General features: G+C 33.2%; 1 long non-coding RNA gene and 1 other non-coding gene across 2 annotated transcripts; both read right to left on the reverse strand.

Annotated features, from left to right (window-relative positions):
* Positions 1–1,017: 1,017 nt before the first annotated feature.
* LOC121214213 (small nucleolar RNA R71) lies at positions 1,018–1,124 on the reverse strand. Its single transcript, XR_005909799.1, has one exon. It is a non-coding gene; the product is annotated as a small nucleolar RNA R71 (small nucleolar RNA).
* Positions 1,125–5,448: 4,324 nt separating this feature from the next.
* LOC107921240 (uncharacterized) lies at positions 5,449–6,529 on the reverse strand. The gene is made up of 2 exons (XR_001690991.2): positions 6,090–6,529; positions 5,449–5,737 (listed from the first exon to the last, which is right to left on the reverse strand). It is a non-coding gene; the product is annotated as an uncharacterized lncRNA (long non-coding RNA).
* Positions 6,530–7,628: the final 1,099 nt, after the last annotated feature.

Consider the following 7,628-nt stretch of genomic DNA (forward strand, 5'->3'; position numbering starts at 1 on the left):
TGATGGGAGTGTAGAACATGATTTTCAACCAAGTGAGTTTAAGAAATAGAGTAATGTAGTGGTTAGTAATAGTGGTTCGACGGGTGGTTTTAGATGGCTGCTTTGTGTGCATTGTGAGTGTAGGCATTCTGGTGAGTGCCGTAAGTTGATAGGTGTTTTTTTAAATGTGGTTCGAAGAAACATATTCTGAGGGATTACCCAAATAGAGTTGAGGTTTCGCAGACTTACAGTTCAGCACATGCTTCTGTGCTTGCTGAAGGTCGTGGTCACGGTAGAGGTAATGGGAGACCAGTTGGGCAGCGAAGTGTTGCTCATACTGTTGCTACATTGGTTGAGTTTGGAGGTCCAGCTCAAGTTTATGCTATTAGGGAACCACAAGATCAAGATTCAAACGTCAAGATTGAGAGTATTTTTGCCTTGTAATCACTTCTTTTATTGCCGTTGATTTAGGTTCTATGCCTTCATAAATTTTAAGTGAATTCACATTTTAGAGAATCCTGATAGAGACTAGTGGGTTAGGAAAAATGATTACGAGTTCCTTAGACAAGAGTGTCATAGTGAATAATGGAAATTGTTGCAAAGTTACTTTAGAATAAGTTTGTGGTATTAAATAGGATCAGTAAAGAAAGTTGTAGGAAGTGAGAGAGAATGGGAATCAGAGTGCGAAATGAAAGTGTGATAGTTAGTTTAAAAGTAGAAATAGCATGTCTTTTGATTAAGCAAGTGATGTGTCAGTTGGGAATTTTGAGGATTGAATTTTTTTTAGAGGGGAAATTGTCACACCCTAAAATAGGGCCTAGGAGTTTTAGGGGTAATTTAGGAAGTTTAGCCTTAGAGGGATTCATTTAAAATAGCCAGTGTTATTGAAGACGCATTGAGTTTGAAGCAATTTCCATACTTGTTGTGAGATCGAGCACAAGCATGGGTGAATTCGTTGCCGCCAAGTTCAATAACTACATGGCAAGAATTAGCAGAAAAGGTTTTTGGTTAAGTATTTTCCACCTAGTAAGAACACCAAGTTGCGAAATAAGATAACCACTTTTTCACAATTGGATGACGAATCCTTGTACGAGGCATAAGAAAGATTCAAGAAGTTACTTTGTAAGTGTCCTCATCACAGGATTCTGCATCGTATCCAATTAGAGACAATTTATAACGGTCTCAATGTACACATAAGATTTATGGTAGATGTTTCTGCAAATGGTGCAAATTTTTTCTAAGTCTTGTAATGAGGCTTACGAGATCATTGAAAGGATCGCTAGCAACAACTATCAATGGCCAACAAATCGAGCAACTTCAGGAAGACGAGTAGCCAGAGTGCACGAAATGGACGTACTAACATCACACTCAACTTAAGTATCTTTTATTTCCTCAATGTTAAAATAGTTTACCACTAATGGTTCTAATAATTTTACAGCTCAACCATCAAGTTAATATGATGTTGTTTCTTGTGTATATTGTGGGAGTGGACATTCTTTCAAGAATTGCCCTTCAAACCCTGAGTCTATTTGTTACGTAAGGAATCAGTCTCAAAATAGAAGTGGACAAGGACCATAGTCCAACTTCTATAATCATTCGTGGCGTAATCATCCGAATTTTTCTTGAAGTAACCTAGGAAATGTACCGAACAACACCTACATGCAACATAGACCCAACCAATCTCAAAGGTTTAACCAACAAGCTTCAAAACCACCTCAAGGTGAATCATCAAACATTCGAAATAGATAAGGAATTGAAAGCTAGTGCATTGGGTGTACGACTTCTGTAGTATGTAGTGTCATTCAAAATAGTGGAATTCATAGCCCGATGCATGGGTAAATGATATCCTCTCATTGGCATTACATGGTTAATGAAAAGTAAACATGGTCATGGGTCTTTCGTATTTGTGATGAATGACTTAATTACCATTTGATATTAATTGACTTTTCATGAAGAAAGATGTAGTGGTTACCATGAGATAAAATAGTACTATATTAGGAGAACAGATATTATCCCAAAAAGTCCAAGGATATACTATGAGGGTAACACATTTATGATAAGGTCATTGGACGAGCATTGAGTAGTTGTTTTTGTAATTGTATGTCGTTAGGGAGAGCTTAGTCATGATACTATAGTGGAATGACTCCGTGACTAAACGAGTTTATAATTAATAGGCAAAAATATGGAACTTATAAATCATTTGAGTCTCAACTATATATGTTCAATTGATCCCTCCAGTAGCTCGTTGAAACCATAAATGAATTGTGTGTTTGAATAGAAATGAAAAAAATGAATAGAAAAATAGATGAGAAACATTCAGGAATGATTATGATTTCTCTTAAATGGAGAAATAGAACCATTTGGAAACGAATGTAGGTTTTCCAAAATGGAAATGGAAATGATTCATTTGCAATTCTATATGGATTACTTAAAAATGATCAAAAAAATGAGTTTATGTTTTTGAGCTATTTTGAAGCACAAAAATGAAAATAAACTATTTGGTGTCATAGTGAACATGTTAAATAGTGAAATATTGAATGAATTTTCTTGAAATTTTACTTAGGGTAAAATTGTCAAAAAAAAATTGGGGGATAAAATTGGGATAAGAAAATTATTTAATATGTATTTATTGAAGTTTATTTTAGGAAATAGAAAAATATAATTGGGTTGGATCAAATTACAAAGTATTGGGTCAAAAAGTTTGGGAAGTACTAGTAATTAAGTCTGATGTGAGAGAGGCCCAAAAAGCCTATCATGAAACACGGTGGGACGGCAGAATCCTAGTATTATTAACTAAGGTTTCCAACCCCTACACCCTAGTTGATCTAGGATATTGTTTTTCTAATGCAAATAAACTTTTACAACTCTACAAGGGTTCTATCTTCTCTTCCTATAAATAGATGACACCGATATAGCTATTTACAGATCTTTGAGAGATTGTTATTATGTCGAAAATAGAGATAATATATTATCAACTGTTACACATATTTTCAGAATAACAATTCTATTTGTTTCTATTAAAAAGAGAGAATTTTCGTTTTCATCCCAAAAAGGAGAGAATTTTTATTTTTACCCCAAAAAGGAGAGAACTTTTTTTTAATTCCGTGTTTCGATTTAATTGGTTCTAGCCCACACTTGAAGTAGTTCGTGGTACGAGAATAGCAGAGAAGATCATTTGGTTGAAAACTGGGAACAACAAACGTCTACTAAGCCAAAAACATAGGTATGAATTCAGTTAGGGTATATTGCTACAAATATCATAAACCAGGTCGGTTTTCAATTTTTTAATTTTCTGTTGTGCAAGAAAATCATTTTCAAACCAGATTTTTTCAAGAAAACCGTCATATAAGAAAAATCGTAAACTTGAATGGTCAATTAGGTAACAGACCGCTGGAAACTATAGGCCAAAACAGTCCACTGCAGACAGACATGTTACATCTTATAAGTAATGTAACACAAATAGGGCTAATTACGAGGAAGTAATCAAAATAATATTTCAACCCGAATGTAGGGTGAAATGAGGTTTAGTCCTTCATAGTGTCGTGGGTCCTTGTTAGATAACTTGACTGATGGGATATTAACAAGTCCTTTCGGACTACAATAAAAAAAAGAGTCTGCTAAGGACTAGTTAGATTGGGAATGTTATGCCAAGGAAGACATAACCAAGGGGGTCTTTAGGATGGAAGATTAGGAGAACAACCTTAAAGTATATGGCGAAAGAGAGAATGTAGGCAAAGAAAGGACAAAGTTCGCAGTTATTCCGAGACATTTGAAAAATCACCAAATCAAGTTGGATGGCTACAAGATCTACTTGGGGAAGATCATTTATCGATCTATCTGCCAATAGACGGGATTGGAAACTGAATTGGAGTCCACCATCCCAAAGTGAGAGAAATCGTCCCGAAACGATCAGGGAATGAAACACATTTGGTTTCTTTTCATTTATTTACCCCCGCAAGGTGGGGTCTATTTTTTAGTATTGCAGTGAAGAAACTCACTAAGTTCTTATGAACTTATAGAAATTTTTGCCTACGTTTGCAAGACTCGATGGGATATTAGGGATCTTGAGGAGAGACCAAGCCAGACCGTGATAGATCGAGGATCATTGTTAGTTTGGTGTCATGCACATAGGAAGGGGTACCTTCCAAGGCCTTGCCTCGGAGTTAGATATATTGTAATGAAATAGTTGTTCTTAGAATTTAGAATTTGAAAGTAGTCAAATTAAGTTCGGTTAAAGGTTCCTGTTGTAGAAACATTTGTAATAAAGTAACAAAGTCATTCTACGAATTTTCTAATTAAAGTATTAGTTCAAACCAGTTCAATTGTAGCACTCGATATTTGAACTCGCGATCAGGTCGGGTAAGGGCGTTACAATGTAGGAGGAATTTGATAATTGACCATTTATTGTGTTTAATTTTGATATATTTTTAATGAGATATCACTAATTTTGAACTTGTTATTTGATTTGTGATTTAGTGCAAATCAAATTCGATAAAGTCAAAAAGAATCGAAATTGTGGACCACCAAAAGACTTTTGGCCTAGAGAATACATTAATGAACAAAGATTTTTGGATACTTTTAGTTTGAAATTTTAATTGTAAAACTTTTACTATTAAATTTTTATTAAGATAATATTTTATTTTCTAGTAATTTTTTTTAATTTTTGAATAACTTCTTAATATTATATTAAGAGGTCTAGGTAGGATTAAGGTGATAGGAGAGGAGGGCGCCACCCATTATACTTGGAATCTGAGCAAATCAATTTTGCAATCTTAATTTCCCTGTTCTATTTCTCCTCTGTTGGCGCGATATTCCGCAATATTTCTCTTTTGTGGTATATGTCTATTTTCATGAGTAACTAAACCTCCAATCTAGTTTTATATCGATAATGGATGCGGGAGATAATAGTGATATCTAAAATAATACTTAAAAACCCTCATTTCAATATTTGTTATTTTTTCTGTTTAGGAGATAGACATCGTCATCTTATAAAGTCATAATAGCATCAAGTCAAAAAGAGTTCATTAATTCGATGTTGTGCAACATATAATTGGAAGAACTGATATGATTTATAATTATCGTAATTGGCCCATTAAAAAATAAATTGACGTGATCAATTGAGTGAGTTATTAAATTTGTCAAAGGAAAGAACAATCAAATTTAAACGACTCACACGATTGAGGTTGTTGATTCGAGTCGGGTCCTTCTAACTCACAAAGCTATTGAACAGCAAAATCATGGATGCTAATTCAGGGTTGTTCGTTCGGTAAGGGATAATTGTCAAGCGTTCTCACAGTTAATTTATATACAGAAAGGCTGGTGATCTAAGGCATTCCTTGATCATTATAACAAACTTATCGATTGGAGAAAAATATTTGTTGTTAAATATCTATTCGAAACCGGAACCAAAATTGAGCCTCTAAACCTGGAGTATTGTCACATTGGTTTATCCAATCATATGTCCTTCCGTTTATTCCATTGCAATTTTGATTTTTTTTTATTTTTTTATTTTTATTTTAATCAAATTTAGTTTCTCATACAGATTGACACATGTGGGTGTAATACTCGATTTTTACCCCGGTACAAAAAATGGCCCCAAAAGAAACAGTCCATTTACAATCAAATAAGCCCGAACCCAGACCCGATTTTCATTAAACTACAGAGGCCCAAATACAGTGGCCCAAAACAGATGAAAAACCCTAGGGACTAACAGCGCCGCAAGCCAAGCCTTGCCCTCCGAATCTCTGCGTGATCCTACCTGCACAACAAAGGAAAGAAGCAAAGCAAGATATGGCAAAAAATCTCGAAATCAAATCAAGCAGATGCTGGAGGATTTCTGTTTATTTTTTTCTTTATTTTTCTTCTTGTTTCACGATTGCTATAAAGAGCAATCTTAATACACTGCAAAGGGATCCGAATTCGAAAATCAATAAAAAAAGCTATTATTTTTACAGCAAAAAAAACAGAATACCAAAAGAGCAAAGACCGATTGAGAAAAATTCAAAGGTTGAAACTTTTTTTTCGAACTGTTGTTTCTTTTCTTCTTCCGCATTTTATTACAAATATATAAAAAGAATAAAAATAAAACGGAAAGGGGGTTGACAGCGTACCTGAAATCGGGTCGTGTGCTACTGTCGGAGGTCTCCTCCGTTCGTTGCGGCCACAAAAAACCCTCCAGAGGCTTCGCTCGGAGCGCAAGCGGAAAAACAAGGCCGAAAGGCCATTCTTTTCCCTTTTTCGTTTCATTTACAGAGAGTCTAAGCCTAAGTTAAATTTTTTTTTTTAAAAAAGGAAAAAGAATCTAAAAAAATTCTGGCTTTAGGCCTTCCGGCACGGCGGTGCTACGACGGATGTGGCGGAGCCACCGCGCGAGATCGCCGGCGCCATAGGCCGGATTTAGAGGCTGAAAGTTGAAAGGTTTTCAGGGTTTTTTTTCAAAATGAAATGGAAAAAATGAGGTTTTTTTGAACAGATCTTTGGCTTAAATAGCCTACTAAAACGACGTCGTTTAGATCCCATATCCGCGTGCCTGACCCGACCCGAAAAGAGGGATCCGCGCGTTTCTGAGATTTGGTTTATTTGTGTTCGCAGTCCCTCGGCCTTCCAAGCACACTTCAATCTAGTCCTTTTATTTCTTTTTAAATTTAATCTCTTATCTGATTTTTGTTTCATTTTAATCCACATTAAAGCATTGCGTTTTGGGGATTGGGAATATTTCTTTTTCAATCCCCATGTTATTCGCGCATTATGCACTGGTTCTTCATTTTGTTTTATTTTCGTTTTTTTCCCTTTAATTTTGGTTTTGGGTTCAATTTAATTCCTACTAATCTAATGTGCTTGATTTTCTTTAAATTTTCTTTAAGTATTTATTATTCCCTTATTTTTAATGTATTTAATTTTTTAAAATTAATATTATTTTAATAATTAAGCTTAATATTATTTTAAATTTATTATTGACATTGTTTAAATTCATTGTATATTACCATTTTAATTTTATATGTATTATTTTTCTAAGCTTTTTATACATATTATTATATATACTATGAAGTTGTTCATTTCGTATATATTATTTATTAAAATTAATATACGTATATATCTATGTTTTTTCATTTATTTTTGAAAATGTTTAACTATTTACTTATATTTTTAACACATATTTTATAATTTATGTATATATGTATATATTTATATTTTTTTTCTTTGTTTTCATAAATGCATTATGTATTTTATATATATAAATTTTATAACCCAAAATTTTATGTGTAAATTATCTTTATGTCTTTTATTCTTCATAATTTTAAATGCATGCATATATTTTGTACCTGTTTTCTCTTTATATTTATTTGTTTATTTCATTCATTTGCTTATTGATTTATGTTTTCATTTATATTTTGTTCATTTGATACTTTACATGTCGTTGTTTTTTTTATGTACATTAATTTCGTTTATTTCTATGTCATTGTTGTATTTATTATTGTATTTTACACTTAATGTAGCATTACATCATTTTTTTACTCGATTTTAAAATTTTCAAATTGAGATAATACTCGTATTTAGGATTTTCAAGGAAATTGAGCCCTAACGTATTGCGTTCCAATTTTCTTCGTTAAATCTAACAATCGAGAATTGCTCATTAATCAAAAAATAAA

This window comes from Gossypium hirsutum, chromosome D01, assembly GCF_007990345.1.
Source record: "Gossypium hirsutum isolate 1008001.06 chromosome D01, Gossypium_hirsutum_v2.1, whole genome shotgun sequence".
Taxonomy (NCBI): Eukaryota; Viridiplantae; Streptophyta; class Magnoliopsida; order Malvales; family Malvaceae; genus Gossypium; species Gossypium hirsutum.